Genomic DNA, 21,759 nt, shown 5'->3' with positions numbered 1-21,759 from the left:
TTCTTTAAAGAACTATGCATTGGTATTTTATGACTTGTGATACCTAAACATGTGTGGCTTGACAATATGATTCTACTAGATTTGATGTTATGATTTGATGCCATGTGATAGTATAGTTCAAAAGAAATTTAAAAGAAAAGTTTTATTAAAACTATGAAAATTATTTTAAGTCTTCCGCTGTTTTAAAAAGAAAAATTTATACGTAGAGTATCGTAGCCCCGTCCCTTAGGGTAGCAGGGAGGGCGGGCGTTACATATTCACCTTCTTTGCTGAAAAGACCTGTTTCTTCTTCTTCTTACCTTTCAACTTAGAAGTAGAACCATTTTCATTATAGTGAATTTTAGAACTGTGACGAAATATTTTTTTGCTGCCTGTAGTTCTGTCAGAAGTTCTGCCAACGTATACTCTCTTTTGTTCATGTTATAGTTCAAGCAGAACTGCTCAAAACTTCTGGGTAGCGTTTGGAGAATTATATCGACCTGGGTTTCCCCATCGATTTCTCCTCCAAGAACTTGTATTTCGTTTAGATAGGCCATCATTTTGAGGATATGATCTCTTACGGATGTTCCCTCAGACATGGTGGCTGTCATTAATTTTCTCATTGCCTCTTGCCTAGCAGTCCGACTCTAGTGACCAAAGAGTTCTTTGAGATTGTTCATTATATCATAAGTTGTTGGTAAATCTTGATGCTAATGTTGTAATATATTTGACATTGATGCCAAAATGTAACACCGCGCCATCTCATCAGCTTTTACCCATTTCTCATGATACTCAATCTCCTCCGGGGTAGAGTCACCATCAGGTGCATCAAGGCAAGCCTCAGTTAGTACAAACTTATAGCTTTCAACAGTAAGAACAATGTCCAGGTTTCTTTTCCAATCAATATAGTTTGGACTAGTAAGTTTGTTCTCTTTCAGTATAATGGCCAGTGGGTTGAAAGTCATCCTAAGAATCACAAAAATAAACTTTGGTCAAGACTCTAAATTTAGAATAATATTGATTCCTCAAACAATACTATTTTAAATTAACCAACACCTCAAATCACCGTGAATATTGCATGCCACGTTAGTGTGGACGTATACAAATTCAACATTTGTAAGAGGAGGGTGTGACCCATTAATTTTATTATCTTGTCATCCTAACTTTATGACAAATAAAATTAATAGTTGGTTTCACTTTGGTCACACAATACAATAGCAGTGACTCCGTTGGGGAGGATACTATTGAATGCGTCTAAGTGTATACCATTACTTGATACTAAGTCCATTAAATAGGATTGTGCCCCTTCAGTTGAAGAAGATCACACACTCCTAAATAATTTCCTATAACCATCCATTAAGGAAATTTGATCTAGTGATCCACAACAAACCCATCCGTTGTGGAGGGAGGCACTCAGAGCCAACACGCAAGCTTGTTGCATCACTTACAAACCCGTAATGGAGACCATGAGATTTATTAAAATCCCTCTCCCACTTAGTTATTTAAAATGAGGAATTTTAAACTATCCTAGCATACATCACATGCATACACACACATCACAGTAAATAAAAGCAATAAATAAGAAAATTATTTTCCAACCATTATGGCCTTTTTTTGTTACTGTCCTCCATGTGCTCCAACCCTAGCTATTGCCATCTTTAGCCACCGCCATCGGCTCGAGTCGTCGCATCCATCTTGCTTCTTATTCCGCTGCGCCTCTGGTGCTCCAAAAGTACCACGCCTCGCAAGAATCCGATCCGCGACAAAAATAAAATTTTACATATATCGATCCTATATTCCACGAGGGAATGTACATGTATTCTAGATAGAACAAAAAATAAAATTCTAAAAATAATACAGCTCCTGCTATATTTGATACATACAATCATGCATACAAAATAATGCCTTTGACATGTCCAAGGGTCCAATCACACACAATATCTAAAAGCCATAATAGTTGGAGCCTGCAACCAAAGAGTTAGCACATTCTACTATTATCCTACCTAAATTATGCATGAATGTGCATAACCTATTTGAATTCTAAACACACAGAGGCAAACCCTTGCTCTGATACCAATTGTTGGTTAGTCCTAGGAAAACATACCGGTTCCACTGTACAAAAATTTTTTTGTACAAGTGTCGAACCTTTCCTTAAATAACCCATTGTGTTCTTTAGAAGTTAAATTACGAATCGCAGACGGAACTTAACATCATTGATTCCAAATTTAACTTATCTGTTCTTAATGGTTTATATTTGAATCGCAAGCGGAACTTAACACTATTGATTCAAATCCACCTATGTTATTAATTCCATTAAATATTAATTTCCAAAATTGGCTTCCAGGACTGCATGGCAAGGCACACGACCTTCTTGAATATGGGAGCAACCACCACCGCCTAGACAAAGTCTTTTAAGAAAAGCTAATATTTAATTTCCTTAAATAACTCTAGGTAAATCAAAAAGAACAATCGAATCACAAATTCGAAAAAGAAAAAAACTCAAACTCGAAAAATAATTTCGATAAGCTAGATCTAATTGCCTCTTGTATTTAGAATTCTTACAAAGAAAATAACTAGTATGATGCGGAAGAAAATTACTAGTTATACCTTCTCTTTGTAAGCTAATTACCTCGAGATCTTCTGCCGTATTCCTCACCTCGCCTTGGACGTCGTGTGGACGACGATCCTCCAAGATGAACACCACCTAAAAGCTTCTTCCTCTTCTTCTAAAATCCAGCCACCACCACCACTAAGCGGAAGAGAGCAAAAGGGGAAAGAGAAGGGAGAGAGGGGCCGACCACTTGAGATCTCCAAGCAAAAGAATAAGAGTTGTGTCTCATGAAGCCCCCTCACCCCTTCTTTTATATTACTTGCCCAAGGCAAATAAGGAAAAACTTTTTATAAAAAATAAAATCATCCAAGAGTTTTTCCTTTTTCCTTTTTATTTTTCCGTTTCTTTCCTCTTGATTGAATCAATCACCAATTTTGATTGATGATGATTTTATTATTTTTAATATGGTCGGCCACTTGCTTGGGCACCAAGCAAGGTGGCCGGCCACCTCATCAAGAGGAATAAGGAAAAAATATTTTTTTAAATTTTATAAGAAGTAATCCTCTTATAAAATTTACAAGATCTCTTTCCTAAAGTAGGAGTTAAAAAAGGAAATTTCTAAAAATTAAAACCATGTTTTAAAATTTAAAACTTCTCTTATAAAATTTTATTTTTTAACATGATGATAGAAAATTTTAATTTTAAAACTTATCTTCCTTTTTTTTCTTAAACCATGAGGATGGTTAAAAAAGGAAAGTTTTAAAACTCTTTATTAAAACATATGGCCAAATTCAAATAAGGAAAGTTTTTTTTAAATTTAAAATCTCTCTTTTAAAACTTATAGTTTTCTACAAAGAGAAGATTTTAAAAATTTAAAAACAACCCTCCTTGTTTGAATATTGTGGCTGGCCCCTTCATGCTTGGTCACCAAGCAAAGGGCCGGCCCCTATAGAAGAGGATGTTGTCGGCCTTTGCTTGGTCACCAAGCATTGGACCGGCCCACTTCTTGGACACCAAGAAGAGCCTTACCTTTGGATGGACTTGAGGCTATAATGAGGCTACAATAGGGACCTAGAGGAGGAATTGGTTTTGGCCTTCCGATGAGCTTGAGTATCCCGTGCTCGCCCCGAACACACAACTCACGTTCATCGATAATAACTCATTCCACTAAAGAGTTATTATTGCACTACCGCACCAATCCCAAATTAAATAATGGGCTCCTTCTTATTATGAGTGGGTTAGTCTCTCTGTGTTTAAAATTATGAATGCCCACTAATTAAGTAAGTTACTGACAACTCACTTAATTAATATCTAGCTCCAAGAGTAGTACCACTCAACTTCATTGTCATGTCGGACTAAGTCCACCTGTAGGGTTTAACATGGAAATCCTTATGAGCTCCTCTTGGGGACATTCTCAACCTAGATAACTAGGACACAGATTCCTTCTATAATCAACAATACACACTGATCTGGTAGTAAGGAGGGCCCCCCCCCTAAGCAGAGTCAACGCCACGTGGAAGTCAAAGGGTCAAACGGCCGACCGGAGAACGGGAAACCAGTAGAACGAACGGGGTCCCAGCAGAATAAAAAATAACCCGACGCGAAGTCGGGTCTCCGATGCTCATGGGGAACAAGGTCGCCGGGCCGATCGGGTATCCCGTTCGGCCGAGGCAAAAGACAACCATACTGAGAACAGTCACCAGAGCACCCGACCCGGAACCTCCCGAGCGGACCAGCACATACAATCGGCCGGCCGGACGTGAGGGAACATGCCGACCGGCCGGACGCTCGGCATGTGGTAAAAGGAGAAAAGGACAAGAGAACATCTTCTGACAGCGGGTATGTTCAATGACCAGGCAAAACGCAGGATCTTATGACAGAGGGTTCCCTTGTCACATCAGAGACGTGCTCGGACTGTAGCAGTATGGTGTTAGGTAAGCTTGTCTGAAAAGCACATACTGAGGTATGGGCTGAGGACACGTATTCGCCTCGGTATGTGTGTGTGAGCTCCTTCACAGCTCTATACAAGGAGCCTCATATTTCGCCGGAGGTACGCATTCTCGGATATTGAGAGCCACTTCTTTGTTGTCCACTTGCCTGACTTGAGCGTCGGAGGGTCACCGCCGGGAATCCCTTCCCGGCCTGACTTCCTTGCAGGTTCACCGGAGGTCCGTACGACCGGTCAGAGATCTACGTCAGCAGTTGGGAGAGCGCCACGTGCCCAGCGTCCGTTGATTCATCGTTCGGACATGATCAATTTGGCGCCGTCTATGGGAACACTCCTGCATCCGATCGGAAGCAATGGACGAAGCTGGACGATCGCACTCGGTGATGCTCTCCATAGAGGAGCTCGACGCTTTGATCGAGACAAGAGCAGCTAAGCTTGTGGAACAGGGACAAAAGTCACAAGCCGAGCGGATTGAGCAGCAAGCAACATCAGCATCAGGGGGCCGAGCGGAAGCACCTCATGCCACGGTTCCATTTCATCGGGCCTTATTCCGCACGCCTCCTGAAGCCGCAGCGGTGAATCGTGATCGAGGATCTTTGTCAGATGAAGTACTAGTACGAGACAACAGAAAAGGCAAGGCCCCCCGAGCAGAAGCCTCCCCCGAACAGATCAACCGACAATTCTCAGAGGCCATCCTGCGGGACCCTCTGCCAAAGCTCTATGTGTCCCCGGCGATCGGTGAATACAATGGAACCATCGACCCGGACGATCATTTGGGTAAGTTCGACAAAACGGCAACCCTTCATCAATACACAGATGGAGTGAAGTGTCGGGTTTTTCTAACCACCCTCTTAGGATCGGCTCAACGGTGGTTTCGGAGACTGCCGGATGGATCCATCGCAAGTTTCAAAGACTTCCGCATGACCTTCCTCCACCATTTTGCAAGCAGTAGACGCTACCAGAAGACTAGCGTTAGCTTATTTGCCATCAAGCAAGAGCCCATAGAGTCGCTCAGAGCTTATATCCAGCGATTCAACCAGGTGGCCATGGACATTCCAACGGCCACCACCGAGACAATGATGAACACATTTACGCAAGGCCTCGTGGACGGGGACTTCTTCCGATCGCTCATTCGGAAGCCACCCCAAGACTACGATCATATGCTACACCGGGCCAATGAATACATCAATGTGGAGGAATCCCAGGCGTCCCGAAGGAAGGAAACTCCAACCGAGCGGGCGCCCATTGCCTAGCGGAAGCCGTACACTGCTCATCAGCCACCTAGAGGACCGCGAGCTGAAGCATCCCGCCCCGAGCAACATGCAAGATCCCACGCCATTCAAGAAGTGTTTGCCGAGCGGCCCAAGCCTAAAAAGAAGGTATGGACCCCAATGTTTTGCTCATTTCACCGGACAGACATTCATAATACAAGAGACTGTCGGAGCCTTCCCTTGATCGCCCACCCCATGCCTCGGGGTGGCCACTGTCGATCGCCATCATCCGACAGGCGACAGCGCCCTCGTGAAGCCGATCGGATGATATCCGACAGGCGACAGAGACAGACTCCTGAGCGGCATCATACTCCGAGGCGTGAGGACAATCCTCGGAGGTCTAGGGAGCAGCCTAGGCCATTCGCTCGGGAAGAAGAAAATAGAAGTAACACTTCCCGAGGCAAAATCAACATCATTGCTGGGGGGTCGACCGGCGGAGACTCCAACAAAGCAAGGAAGGCGAGCATAAGGCAGCTTCAGATCCATGTGGTCGGCTGCAACCAAGAGCGGGCGGGTGGGCCCGAAATCAGTTTCGGGCCCAGGGACTTGGAGGGAGTCGAAGTGCCACATGAAGACGCTCTCCTCATCAAAGCGGTAATAGCCAACTACACTATTCACCGCATTTTCATTGATACAGGAAGCTCGGTCAACATCATATTCAAAAAGGCCTTCGACCAACTACAAATTGATCGAGCCGAGATGCTGCCCATGACAACCCCCCTCTATGGGTTTACGGGCAAAGAAGTTCTGCCGGTCGGACAGGTCCGACTGGCTATCTCGCTGGGAGAGGAGCCGCTCAGAAGGACGCGGACTGCAAACTTCGTCGTGGTCGACTTTCCTTCAGCATACAACGTCATTTTGGGGCGACCGACGCTCAGCGAGTTCCGAGCGGCCGTCTCCACCTTCCACCAGAAAATCAAGTTCCCGGTGGAGGATAAAGTGGGAGAAGTACGAGGAGACCAGCTGGCGGCTCGGCGTTGCTACGTCGAGATGGTTTGAGCTGAATCTAATGTCGCCCGGAAGATGCCACGGATCGAGGTGAACGCTATAACCGAGAAACCACCCTCTTTGGTTTATGAAGAAAAAGAGGAAGTGCAGATTCGCCTGACTCGATCGGAGGCCACCACATTCATTGCGGCCGATCTGGAGGCGAGCCAGAAAGAGGAAGTGATCAAATGCCTCCAGAGAAACTGTGATGTCTTCGTCTGGTCGACGCATGAGCTGCCCGGGATTTCGCCGAGTATAGCGCAGCATGAGCTTCACGTCCGACCGAACTCTCGGTCGGTGAAGCAAAGAAAGAGGGATTTCAGCGCTGAACAGAATGCCATCATCCGAGCGGAGGTTGAGAAGCTCCTAGAGGCCGGCCATATACGCGAGGTCCAATTCCCTAGCTGGCTGGCGAACGTAGTATTAGTCTCCAAGCCGGGCAACAAGTGGAGAGTGTGCATAGATTTTTGGGATCTCAACAAAGCGTGCCCGAAGGATTTTTATCCTCTGCCTCGGATCGATCAACTAGTGGACTCCACAGCTGGCTGCGAGTTGATATGCATGCTCGACGCTTATCAGGGCTACCATCAAGTGCTGCTCGCCCGAGAAGATCAAGAAAAGGTTAGCTTCGTTAAAGCCGACGGCACATACTGCTACAATGTGATGCCGTTCGGACTGAAGAACGCGGGAGCAACTTACCAGCGCTTGATGAACAAAGTGTTCAGGGAGCAGATCGGACGCAATTTGGAAGTGTACGTGGACGATATCCTCATTAAGTCCGTCCGAGCGGCCGATCTCTTTAAAGACATGGAGGAGACTTTCCGAACGCTGAGGAAGTATGGAGTTAAGCTGAACCCTCAGAAGTGCCTGTTCGGAGCAAAAGGCGGGTGTTTCTTGGGTTACATAGTGACCGAGCGGGGCATCGAGGCAAATCCTAGCAAGGTGAAAGCATTACAAGACATGCCGCCCCCAAGAAATCTGAGGGAAGTACAGCGCTTGACCGGTTAGATAACAGCATTGTCCAGATTCATATCGAAGACGGCCGATCGGAGTCTTCCGTTTTTCAAAATCTTGCGCAAGGCTACCAAGTTTCATTGGGATGAAGAATGCGATCAGGGCGTTCGAAGAATTGAAGGCATATCTGAACTCTCTTCCTGTGCTAGCCAAGCCAACTGTGGGTGAGCCGCTCTGTATTTACTTATCTTCAACTGAGCATGCAGTAGGCTCGGCATTAGTGAGGGCGAGTGGAGAAGAACCCGTGTATTTCTTAAGCCATATTTTAAAGGACACAGAATCTCGCTACACTGGGCTCGAGAAACTAGCTTTCGCCTTGGTCCTCGACGCTCGGAGGCTTCGCCCCTATTTCTTGGCACATACTATCATCGTCCGAACGAATAGCCCTTTGGGAAGAGTGCTGTTGAACCCAGAAGCGTCCGGACGGCTCATCAAATGGACAACAGAGTTGAGCGAATTTGATATTCAGTACCAACCTCGCTCGGCGATAAAGGCACAGTCCTTGGCAGATTTTATCACCGAAGTACAAAGGCCTGAGCCCGAAGCTATGTGGAAAATATTTGTGGACGGATCGTCCACTCGGCTAGGGAGCGGGATTGGCGTGCTATTACTCTCTCCCCAAGAAGAAAGGATGCACTTATCCGTCCGGCTGGATTACAGAGCCACAAATAATGAAGCGGAGTATGAGGCGCTCATAGCCGGCTTGCAGGCCGCCCGACATGTAGGGGCTGGTCGGGTGACGCTCTATTCAGATTCTCAGCTTGTCGCCCAGCAGCTCTCAGGCACCTTTGAGATTAACAACGCTCGGCTCAAACTCTACGCGGAAGCCTTCGAAAAGCTCAAGGCCAATTTCAGAGAAGTCATTATCCAGAAGATACCCCGAGCGGAAAACCAGGCGGCAGATGAGTTAGACAAACTCGCAAGTTCAATAACGCCGGTCGTCATCCAGCAGCCAATTGAACAAGTATCTTTGGAGGCACACGTCGATCAGATGGAGGGCCTCACGTTTCCGAGTGATTGGAGGACAACCATCATAGAATTTCTTCGGTCGGGAGCAACACCATCCGATCGGGAAGCAGCCCAGCAATTAAGGAGGAGAGCCGGTCGGTTCACGCTCATTGGAGACCAACTCTACAAGAAGGCTTTCTCCCGCCCGCTTTTGAAATGTGTAAGCTCGGAAGACGCGGCATACATCCTCCAAGAAGTGCATCAAGGATCGTGCGGAGGGCATCCGGGCGGACGATCGTTGGCTAAGAAGAACTTGTTGGCCGGATACTTCTGGCCAACCCTGCAAGCAGACGCCGCTCGGACCTTCGCGACGTGCCTTTCCTGCCAGAAGTATCACAACTTCTCCCACCGACCGGCGGAGGAAATGAAAGCAGCTACCGTACCATGTCCGTTTGACGAGTGGGGAATGGATATTGTGGGTCCATTTCCCATGGCGACCGGTCAGCGGAAGTTTCTACTGGTGGCTGTTGACTATTTTTCCAAATGGGTGGAGGCCGAGCCACTTGCCAAGATCACCGAGCAGATGGTCAAGAAGTTTATCTGGCAGCATATAATTTGTCATTTCGGCATCCCTCGTCGGCTCGTATCTGATAATGGACGACAGTTCACCGGAAAGCTGCTAGAACATTGGTGCAAAAGTTATGGCATTGAACAACACTTTACTTCCATGGCGTATCCACAAAGCAACGGCCAAGTGGAAGTAACCAACAGAGAAATCCTTAGAATTCTTCGAGCCCAACTGGAGCACATGGGAGGAAGCTGGGTGGACGAGCTGCCAGGAGTCTTATGGGCCATCCGCACGACCCCAAAGGAAGGAACGGGCGTCACGCCTTTCCATTTAGTGTATGGCGGTGAAGCGGTTATTCCGGTCGAAGTCGGTGTCGAGTCCGTCCGGATCCAGAATTATTATGATGATAACGTCGAGTGGAGGAACATGGAGCTAGATCTGGTCGACGAAGAGCGAGCCAAGGCGTCTGTCCGGCTGATGGCGTACCGACAAAGAATGAAGAAGAACTACAACCGGCGCGTGATCCCCAGAGCATTTCAAGTCGGCGACCTAGTCTGGAAGAAAGTAAAGCCGGTCAGGGGCGTCGGCAAGCTGGAGGCTCCTTGGGCGGGCCCCTTCAAAGTCATCGAAAAGCTCCGCTCGGGTGCTTATTATTTGGAGGATGAAGACGGACGGCGGCTGGATCGACCATGGAGCGCGAATCATCTCCAGCCGTAACGAGCTGGGTGAGAGGTGCGCTCAATGTAATTTTATATATGTTTTGGTCGCCTATATCCTTGTAATGCAGGAAGCAAAATGATATAAGATGGAAAATATCTCCGCCGAACGGCATTGTTAAAATTAGCCTTAAAAGCCGTCGAGCTCCGACGTTAAAAATCGAGAGTCGAACCGGCGACTATAAATCCTCCAAGCGGGAGGCTGTCGAGCTCCGACGTTAAATTTCGAGAGTCGAGCCGGTGACTATAAATCCTCCGAGCGGAAGGCCGTCGAGCTCCGACGTTAAAAATTGAGAGTCGAGCCGGCGACTATAAACCCTCCGAGCGGAAGACCGTCTAGCTCTGACGTTAAAAATCGAGAGTCGAGCCAGCGACTATAAACCCTCCGAGCGGAAGGCCGTCGAGCTCCGACGTTAAATATCGAGAGTCGAGCCGACCACTATAAATCCTCCGAGCGGAAGATCGTCGAGCTCCGACGTTAAATATCAAGAGTCGAGCCGGTGACTATAAATCTTCCGAGCGGTAGGCCGTCGAGCTCCGATGTTAAAAATTGAGAGTCGAGCCAGCGACTATAAATCCTTCGAGCAGAAGGCCGTTGAGCTCCGACGTTAAAAATCGAGAGTCGAGCCGGCGACTATAAATCCTCCGAGCGGAAGACCGTCGAGCTCCGACGTTAAAAATCGAGAGTCGAGCCAGCGACTATAAACCCTCCGAGCGGAAGGCCATCGAGCTCGAGAGTCGAGCCGGTGACAATAAATCCTCCGAGCGGAAGACCGTCGAGCTCCGACGTTAAATATCGAGAGTCGAGCCGGTGACTATAAATTCTTCGAGCGGAAGGCCGTCGAGCTCCGACGTTAAAAATCGAGAGTCGAGCCGGCGACTATAAACCCTTCGAGAGGAAGACCGTCTAGCTCCGACGTTAAAAATTGAGAGTCAAGCCAGCGACTATAAACCCTCCGAGCGGAAGGCCGTCGAGCTCCGACGTTAAATATCGAGAGTCGAGCCGGTGACTATAAATCCTCCGAGCGAAAGATCGTCGAGCTCCGACGTTAAATATCGAGAGTTGAGCTGGCGACTATAAATCCTCCGAGCGGAAGACCGTCGAGCTCCGACGTTAAATATCGAGAGTCGAGCCGGTGATTATAAATCTTCCAAGCGGTAGGCCGTCGAGCTCCGACGTTAAAAATCGAGAGTCGAGCCGGCGACTATAAATACTTCGAGTGGAAGGCCGTCGAGCTCCGATGTTAAAAATCGAGAGTCGAGCCGGCGACTATAAACCCTCCGAGCGGAAGACCGTCGAGCTCCGACGTTAAATATCGAGAGTCGAGCTGGCGACTTTAAACCCTTCGAGCGGAAGACTCTCGAGCTCCGAGTTAAAAATCGAGAGTCGAGCCGGCGATTATAAACCCTCCGAGCGGAAGAAGATATAAAGAGTGACTTTGTAAGGTAATTTGGCCGATCGGTCAACTAACCAAAAGCACTTCGTAAATGTCCGCGGATATCCCGTTTGCAAAACAGGATATATGCAGCCGAGCGGACTATCTATCCCAAAGACTTCGTAAAAATCCCTTTCGAACACGAGAAAGTTGGGAGGAAAGGCGAATGACAAGGAGAATTAAGGGAATACTAATGGTAGTTGGTAATCCGAGCGGCTAGCACATGTATTGGTTAACAAAAGAAAAAGCAAGAAAGGATAGCATTGAAGAAATTAAAGACCAACGACCTAATTACAAAAAGGATAGGTTTTGGCCGAGCGGCTGAATTACAAATAAACTCCCTAATCTAGATAATCGTAAAGGTCCTTCGGGATGTTGTCGAGGAGCGCCACTTGATCTGCGGCCGGGATGAGAGCGGAGTCGGGAAGAAGACCCTTGGACTTCAAATATGTCGTCGTGGCGGTCATAGCAAGGTCGAAGGCGGTGTACATCCGTTCGCAGACTTTCTCTGAAAATTCAGCCGAACGGATGTAGTTTAGCCGCAGGGCTGCAACTCGGCCAGGCTCAGCGTCCTGATATTCTTTGAAAGCTGCTTGGGAGGCGTTGAGGGACTCTTGCAGAGTTTGCAGTTCATCCTTATGCTTGGTTGCATCGGCCGAGCGGCCCGCCTTCTCTCCATCGATCTGCTCCATCAGCTCCTTCACTTTTTGCTCCAGCCCCCGAGCCTCTACATTCTTCTTCTCCAGGTCGGAGATAGCCGTGTTCTTCCACTCGGTCGCCAGGCTTATCTTACGATCTAAAGATTTATTCACACGCTCGAGCTCGGCCAAAGTGTGGGCCTGATCGGCTATCTTCTTCCGCTCGGCCTCCAACATATCTTGGGTCTTTTTAAGCTCCTTCTAAAGATCGGCATATGAAGGGCCTTGGGAAGGAGCGCCGCCCGAACTCCGTAGCCGTTTGAGCTCCTCATCCACCATGTCAAGTCGATTGGAGACCGCAATCTCCTCCACCCATCTCTGACAAAGGAAAAATTGTTAGTAGCAGATCGAAAATAATGTGTAAAGGACTTGAGAAAAGGCACTTACCCCAGTGGCCTATTGCATGTGGCTATTGGCCATGTTGCTGAGTGGAATCATCGCCACCCGCGCCCGAGCGTCGGCCCACATTTCGGCTAAGGGCCCCTTCATTGTGATCATATGCTCGGGCGCGGTGGGTCGATCAGCCTCGGGCAGCAATTCTTCGGTCGGGAGGTGGAGTGAGACTCAGACGGTGCGGCGCCGACTGGGGGTAGTCTGGGCGGAGGCCGGAGAAGGAGCGGAAGCCGGCACAGAAAACTGGGACAAAATTGTAGAACGATGGACTTGGCGGGGAGCGGGCGGAAGGACGCTGACTGGAACGGCCTCAAGAGGGTGGTCCGTAGACACATCAAGTTGGGAGGGAGTCCGATCGGACGAAATCACCTCGATCTCTGGAGCTTTGCCACGAGAAGCAGCGGTGGCCCGCTCGGATGGATGGATCGCAGAAGTAGCCGAGCGAAGTGGCGTTTCTGCCCGGCGTCTTTTTTGTCGATGGAGGTGCTCTTCCTCTTGCGCCGATCCCTCCTCCCGAGTGGAAGGCTCTCGACTAGCAGTTGCACCAGCTGCTTGCTCTGGAAGAGAAGCCTGAGCGGCCGACTCCCCAGCATTGGTCCTGCTCTCCCCCTCATTAGAGTCGACCGGCTGGATGCCGAGCGTCTCCATTTCTTTGGCCGTCGCGGCTTCGAGCGCCGCCGCCTTCGTCTTCAGAATACAAGCCATCACCGACTCCATGACAATATTCGCGCTGCAAAGGAAAAAAGAAAAAATCAGTTAGCAAGCAAGGCAAATGTACAAGTAAAATCTCTTACCGAAGCCGCTCGGGAGGGGTATTCTGATCGGACTCAAGCCGAATATGTATATAACCCCTTCCGGAAGGAATTTGTTGATGTCAAAGCACAGACCGGCAAGTATGTTGGCGGTGTGGAGATAATTCGGCCGGGTCTTGAACCTTTTGAGTTCTGGGGAGAGAGGATGTTCGACCTGCCATTGCGTTCGGAAGGTAGCCCGCACGGGAAGGCGAATATAAAAGTAAAATTCTTTCCAATGTTTATTGGAAGAAGGAAGTTTATTGAAGAAAACTAAGCCGGGTCGAGCCTGGAACATGTAAGTGTCCAGCTCGAACTGTTTAGGGTAATAGAAATAATAGAAGACCTCCGGTCGGAGGGGAATGCTATGGATCTTGAATAAGACGACAACGCCGCATAGGTGGCAGAAGGTATTGGGGACTATGCTTCCGAGCGGAATGCCGAAAAAGTTGCAAACTTCTACAAAGAAGGGATGGATCGGAAATCACAGACCGGCTATAAACTGGTCGCGGAAAACACAAAAAGCTCCGCGCGGCGGTTTGTGTGGCCAAGCGGAATCTGTGGGTAGGATGATTTCAAGGTCGGAGGGGATGTCAAAACTATCTATCAGAGTGTCGGCATCGCGCCGATCGAAGCGCGACTCCATGGTGATATACCATGGGCAGAGGGCTTGGTCTTGTGGTTGGGAAGAGCTAGCCATTGTACGAGCGGACGAAGCCAAAAAAGACAAAAGAGGATGAAAGGAAGAAGATGGCAACGAAACAGTACCCAGAGGACGAAAACTTGGGAAAGAAATGCAAAGAAAACACCAGAACTAAGGAGGGAAAATAGGAGAACCTTATAACGAAGAGGAGGATTGAAGGAAGAACACCGAAGATCATCGGAGAGCAGAGGAGCTGGATCGCCGGAGCGCTGAGAACAAAGAATCAGGAGGCACGCGACAGCAGAAGTGAGGCGAAGCGAAGAAAATGAAGCTTTTATAGGGTGGAGCCCGAGCGGCCTCGATCGTCGGATCCAGGTTGCGAGAATCGGAGCACGCATCGCGCCGTTCATTTCGAACCGCTTCGATCCCATCAGAACACCACGCCGCCGCCGTACAATGACTGCAGCACCGCCACGTGGCATTCAGCCACTGGAACACATTTAATGAGCGCGTGCTCGACCTTAATGATGAAGATTGGCGAAAACTTCGAAGAGATGCTAAGAAATGTTGGCGTTGACTGGCGTTTTGGATGCCCCTTGTTTCCGAGCGGACTCTAGTTGTAGCACGCCGCTCGGCCTAACTGATGGTCCAGTCAGTCGGACTAATCACCTCCTTCGACTACACTTGAAGGGGAGGCAAGTGATCTGGCAGTAAGGAGGGGCCCCCCGTAAGCAGAGTCAACGCCACGTGGAAGTCAAAGGGTCAAACGACCGACCGGAGAAGGGGAAACCGGTCGGACGAATGGGGTCCCAGCAGAATAAAAAATAACCCGACGGGAAGTCGGGTCTCCGATGCTCATGGGGAACAGGGTCGCCGGGCCGATCGGGTATCCCGTTCGGCCGAGGCAGAAGACAGCCATACTGAGAATAGTCACCAGAGCACCCGACCGGGAACCTCCCGAGCGGACCAGCACATACAACCGGCCGGACGTGAGGGAACATGCCGACCGGCCGGACGCTCGGCATGGGGTAAAAGGAGAAAAGGACAAGAGAACATCTTCTGACAGCGGGTATGTTCAACGACCAGGCCATACGCAGGATCTTATGACAGAGGGTTCCATTGTCACATCAGAGATGTGCTCGGACTGTAGCAGTATGGTGTCAGGTAAGCTTGTCTGCAAGCACATACTGAGGTATGGGCTGAGGACATGTATTCGCCACGGTATGTGTGCGTGAGCTCCTTCACAGCTCTATATAAGGAGCCTCATATTTCGCCGGAGGTACACATTCTGTCACGCCCCAGGTAGTCCCTGTCTGAAGAAATTTCGGCAGCATCTCCCCTGTACGGGTGACAATATGAATCCAGAATACATATATCTCTATACGTCGACCACACACGGCCGGAATAATACACAAATAGTAAACAATCCACGTAGTTATATTCAACATTTCCACACAGATATAATATGAACAATCCACGCAGTTATATAAAGAAAGAACGATATAGAATCCTCAAAGATATATGTAAACATCCTACTCCACTATAACGAAGAAAGACAAAATCCACGAAGTAATGAAAATATATCCGCAGCGGAAAACCAAAAGTAGTAAACGCAAGTGTTCGATATAAAGTCCACAATACAAACCCACATCACAAGTATATAAGATTCAAAAACAAAACAGATCCCGACAAGAGGAAATCCTCGCGATAAAGGGGCTTGCGACTGGAATCTCTCCTGACGGTCTCAACCTGAAAAATAGTAACAACGGGGTGAGTTCAAATAACTCAGCAGGTAATCCAATAAATATGTACAACAACATATAATCACCAGTAACATCCTATGGTACAGTACACCAAACCATAGAGCCTACAGTACAGTTTCCTAACAGTACAACCTACGGTACAGTCTCCTAATAGTATAACAGATATGCATAGCTGAAATAAACTATAATAACCAGCAATAGGTATAAAGTACAGTCCATAGCAAGAATAATAAGAAAATGCATAACTGAAATAAACTGTACTCACCTGCGAGGCTTGGGCAATTGACTGTGGACATACACAAACAAAGATAGTCAGAGCAAATAAGCATGTATCCTGTATGCATGTCAATCATATGCAGTCACCCAAGTACATCATCCAATATGCAATAATCACAATAAATGCAATATGTGCATATGATGCAATATGACATGGTCACCACTGTCAGCCAGTCAGCCATCTCACACACAATGGTGAGACCGAGTGGGTAGGGCTGTGACACCGTGCACTCTGCCGTCACTACCCCTGATGAGTGACCGAGTGGACGGGATGCTGTCGGAGTACACACATCCTCCTACCTCAGACATAGTGAGGGAGCGCAATGCTCTCATCTCCCGGTACACAATGACGGGGTGGGATCCCTGCCTGCTACCACGCTGCAGTCACACTACCCATGAGCGGACCAGCGGAGCACTACAGAGCAACCTACCATACACACCCTAAGTGCTGTGCCACTACTCATGCAGTGGTCACGTGTGTAGAGGTCCATGTAGCCGGCCGACGAGCTCAACAACAATGGAGTTGTCAATCGCCCAACATGCAATCATGCGATATGGTGCGTGCGGCTACAGTATGTCATACCTAAACAAATCCTCCTCCATATGCGTAGGTGCCAATAAAACAAACACATATGTATAACAATGATATAAGCAATGCAAATCCAACAACATATAACAAGTATCTCCAGCAACTAATCAAGTGTAGATAAGCATCATAAATCTCCATCTCTATGAACAAATATACACATGGCAAAAGATAAAAGCATCCAGTTCTAAAGTAAAGCAACTAACAGAAGAAGCATGTGAAAGGTATCAATTAACTAAGACTAGGGAAGAAGTAAATCTACTATCTACCACTAGTAATTATATATAAGCTACACATATCATAAGACATTATCGAAAGATAAGTCAGAGGGTACCCGCCTCAAATAGTAGGTAGTATCACGCCAAATCCAACGTCGAAACGCCTGTCTCGAATCAGAGTCCTGTATCAAACAATATATATATATTTTATTTAGCTAAATCCAAAAGAATAGCTAAATAAAATCCCTAATAACAAATTAGGGCAAAACCCTAATCAAATCATCTCAACCTACCTAATTTAAATCTAACCGTTAATTAGGGTTAATTACCCTAACCCTAATTATCCCATTAGATTAATTCAAACAATTATATCTAATCACAAATAACCACTGATCATACCTAATTCAACACATAATCCTAAATTAACCATTCTACAACAAGATCAAAAACCTTACAACATACCTCAAGCTCACAGCCCCTGTTGATGTTGGATCAAGAACACCACCGCACCCAATTCCAAATCACAGATTACAACACCTGCTGGAAATCTTTCCCACTTCAACCGACACCTCATTCACAGTGAAGAAGAGAAAGTCCAAGTACTCGATCGGTTGCCTCCAGAAGGTGTCACCTGATCCAATCCGTGACCTAACAGCCGCAAAGAAGAATGAGGATCAAGATCTGATAGGGTAAACAACAATCCAGCACCAATTATCCGCAAAACAAAGCACTGATGATGGATCTAGGGCATGGATTGCAATAAAAACACAACCACAGCGAGAAAGAAGATTCGATTGCCTACCCTAAAAGCCTTAAGGCATCTCCACGCAACGATCTGGTGGCACGGCTTGTCATCGCGATGACTGATCGAAGCTGACAGAAAGGATCTAGGGCAAGGGATCTAGGGCACAATTGCACACGGAAAAAGGGAAGAAGAAGAGTCGAAGATATTTCCTCACCTCTGTGCTCCGAGCCCTAATCTGCACCGACGATCGATCAAGGGCAGAGGGAATCGACCGCTGGTAGCTATGGAACCTGACATTGGTGAGGCTCCGGAGAAGAAGAACCCCTGCCGGCGATGACCTTGTGGCGATCGGCGACGATCGCGAGAGGAACCGGTGGAGGTCGGAGTCGCGTCGGGGCAGAGAGGGGAGAAGAAGGTTCGGGTGAGGAGAGGCTCGGGGTCGCCGTTTGGGGAAAGAAAAAGGAAAAGGTTTTATAAATAAAACATTTCCACAATTAAACGGGTATCCTAAACAGGCTTTATCCGAGCACGCCGATCGATCCCCTGAAAACCCGTCGTATGAGCTCCGAAAAATTCCCAAAAAATTTCTAAAAATTTCGAAAAAATTTTATAAGGCTATTTCCAAAATAACCCTATTTATTTTATTTTTCCGAGATTTCACATCCTCCCCTACTAATAAAAATTTGGTCCCCAAATTTCACTGTAACCAACAGCAAACACTTGAATATAACCAAGCAGTATAAATGCTGAAGAAACTCTAACCCACATACCTCAAGTAAAACGATGGGGGTATCGAGCTCGGATCGTATCCTCCAGCTCTCACGCAGCCTCCTCGTCAGAATGATGCTGCCATCCGACTTTAACCAGTCGGACCGTCTTGTTTCGCAGCTGACGCTCTCTACGGTCCAGAATCCGTACCGGAACCTCCTCGTAAGTAACGTCAGGCTGAATAGGAACTGATATATCTGATAGAACATGTGTCGGATCTGATACGTATCTCCTCAGCATAGATACATGGAATACATCATGAATGCCGGCTAGAGATGGTGGTAGCGCCAGACGGTAAGCTACTGCTCCAATCCTCTCCAAGATCTGGAATGACCCAATATATTGTGGAGCTAGCTTACCTCGAAGACCAAATCGCTTCACCCCCTTCGTGGGTGAAACTCTCAGAAACACATGATCACCAATAGAGAAATCCAGGGGTCTCCGTCGCCGATCAGCATAACTCTTCTGACGGTCCTGAGCCTCTGACATCCTACGTCTGATAGTGAGAACTAACTCTGCATCCTGCTGAGCTCTCTGAGGTCGTATCAGCTGGGCCTCCCCATCCTCCTCCCAAAGGACGGGTGTCCGACACTGTCTACCATACAACGCCTCAAACGGTGCCATCTAGATAGCCGAATGATAACTGTTGTTGTAGGCGAACTCCACTAATGGTAGGTGGTCCTCCCAACTGCCTCCGAAATCCATAACGCAAGACCTCAGTAAGTCCTCCAATGTCTGAATAGTCCACTCTGACTGCCCATCTGTCTGCGGATGGAATGCCGTACTGAAACGAAGCTGTGTGCCCAAGGCCTGCTGCAGACTCTGCCAGAATCGGGACGTGAACCGTGGGTCTCTATCAGATATAATGCTCAACGGAACTCCATGCAATCTGATAATCTCTCGACAATATAACTCAGCTAATCGATCCAGAGAATCAGTCTTCCGAATCGCTAAAAAGTGTGCGGATTTGGTTAATCGGTCAACGATTACCCAAATCACATCATGACCTCGTCGAGTCCTAGGCAAACCTACCACAAAATCCATAGTAATGTGCTCCCACTTCCACTCTGGAATAGGGATTCTTTGAAGTAATCCAGCAGGTCTCTGGTGCTCGGCCTTCACCTGTTGACAGACAAGACATCTAGCTACAAAATCTATAATGTCTTTCTTCATACCGTTCCACCAATAGGAACACCTCAAATCACGATACATACGGGTCCCACCTGGGTGGATAGCAAATCTAGAACAATGAGCCTCCTGAAGTAACTCCTCCATGACCGGGTGAGACTGAGGTATGCATAATCTGCCTCGAAAATAAACAATCCCCTCATCATCTCGTGTAAACTCAGTCTGGTCCGGAAGCTATCTGGCTGCTAATGAACTATAAATGCTGATCTCCGGCCTGGGCCTCTCGAATCCTCATCCTGATCGACGACTAAGCAACCATGGTAACAAGAATACCCTGCTCTGTCCGTCCCTGCTCCTCAAGGCCCAACTCGGAGAATCCCTGAATCAAGTCCGTGACTAAAACTCGGTAACAAGCTAAAGTCCCTCTGGACTTCCTGCTAAGTGCATCAGCAACCACATTAGCTTTACCCAGATGGTAGCTAATAGTACAATCATAATCCTTCAGGAACTCCATCCATCTCCTCTGTCGGAGATTGAGTTCCTTCTGTGTAAAAATATATTTGAGATTCTTATGATCAGTAAGAATCTCAAAAGTAATACCATAAAGATGATGTCGCCAAATCTTCAAAGCAAAGATAATAGCGGCTAGCTCTAAATCATGTACTAGGTAGTTCTTCTCATGCTCCTTCAACTGACGAGAAGCATAAGAGACTACCCGACCGTGCTGCATCAAAATAGCGCCCAAGCCCTGAAGAGATGCGTCTGTGTAAAGTACGAATCCGTCATCACCAGAAGGAAAAACCAAAACTGGTGCTGATACTAATCTCCGCTTCAGCTCCTGGAAGCTGGTCTCACAAGCCTCTGACCACGTGAACTTCACGCCTTCCCGTGTCAGACGTGTCAACGACATAGCAATGCTGGAGAAACCCTCAACGAATCGTCGGTAATATCCAGCCAATCCCAAGAAACTGCGGATCTCCTGGACTGACTTCGGCTGCTCCCAGCTGGTGATAGCCTCGATCTTCTGAGGATCTACCGAAATACCTCGACTAGAACCCACATGTCCTAGAAAACCAACTGAGGGAAGCCAAAATGCACACTTGCTGAACTTCGCATACAGATGATGTCGTCGAAGAGTCCCCAAGACTATGCAAAGGTGATGCGCATGTTCCTCCTCGGAACGTGAATAGATCAATATGTAATCGATAAATACAATCATAAACTGATCCAGATACTTCAAAAAGATACGGTTCATCAGATCCATAAATACTGCAGGAGCATTGGTAAGCCCAAATGGCATTACTAAAAACTCGTAATGTCCGTATCTGGTGCGGAATGCTGTCTTCTGAATATCAGAATCTCTGACTCTCAGCTGATGATATCCAGACCGTAGATCAATCTTGGAATACACTGATGTATCCCTGAGCTGATCAAATAAATCCTCAATCTGTGGCAAGGGGTACTTATTTATGATAGTCACTACATTCAGCTGCCTATAATCGATGCACAACCTCAGAGTACCATCCTTCTTCTTGACGAATAGTACTGGAGAACACTAAGGCAGAATACCGTGGGGTTCTCCACAAGGACACAGGAATGCTCCTGCTCGTGCATGTCATATGCAGCTGCTGCAAGGGAAGCTGTCCTCTACTGATGATGCGATGATTGGGCTTTTGGCCCACCTCGTTGAGTCCCGGACTGACCAAACTATCCTCCCGGAATAGAAACCCCGGAGGCTACATGCTGAGCCTTCAATGAACAGTCTCGGCTCACGTGCCCAGCCAGTTTGCAATAGTAGCAAACTGACTGTCCCAGAGTACACGCAGAGGTGATGTGATCTCGGGATCCACATCGGGTGCAGTGAGAGTCACCGGTGGACTGTTTCCGGTTCTGCTGAGAAGACCGAGAATGTCCTAATGAAAATCGTCCTGACTTCTGGGGTCGTCCAGATGACCCAGAAGTACCTTGACCTGTCTAAGTGTGACTGCTCTGCTGCTGCCCAGTAGTATGTGGCTGCTGGATCTATCCGGAAGTCCGATCAGTCTGCTTCCTCTTCTTGTCTACTTTCATTCTCTGATGAGTAGACTCGATCATAAGCGCTCTATCCAGTGCCTCTGTGTATGATGCAATACCAAGACCGGCAATCTTCACTTGAAGATGCCCGTCCAGTCCCTGGACAAACGGAAGCATACAAGATCTATCCTCGGCAACTAACTCAGGACAGAATCTAGTCAACCGATTAAATTCGGCATTATACTCCATCACTGGTGATCCTGTCCGAACCAAGAGTCAGTGGACGCTGGGCACGTGGCGCTCTCTGCTGGATCCTCGA

Source organism: Zingiber officinale, chromosome 9A, assembly GCF_018446385.1.
Source record: "Zingiber officinale cultivar Zhangliang chromosome 9A, Zo_v1.1, whole genome shotgun sequence".
Taxonomy (NCBI): Eukaryota; Viridiplantae; Streptophyta; class Magnoliopsida; order Zingiberales; family Zingiberaceae; genus Zingiber; species Zingiber officinale.
The sequence above is the reverse complement of the archived record's forward strand: the minus strand, read 5'-3'. Positions refer to the sequence as shown.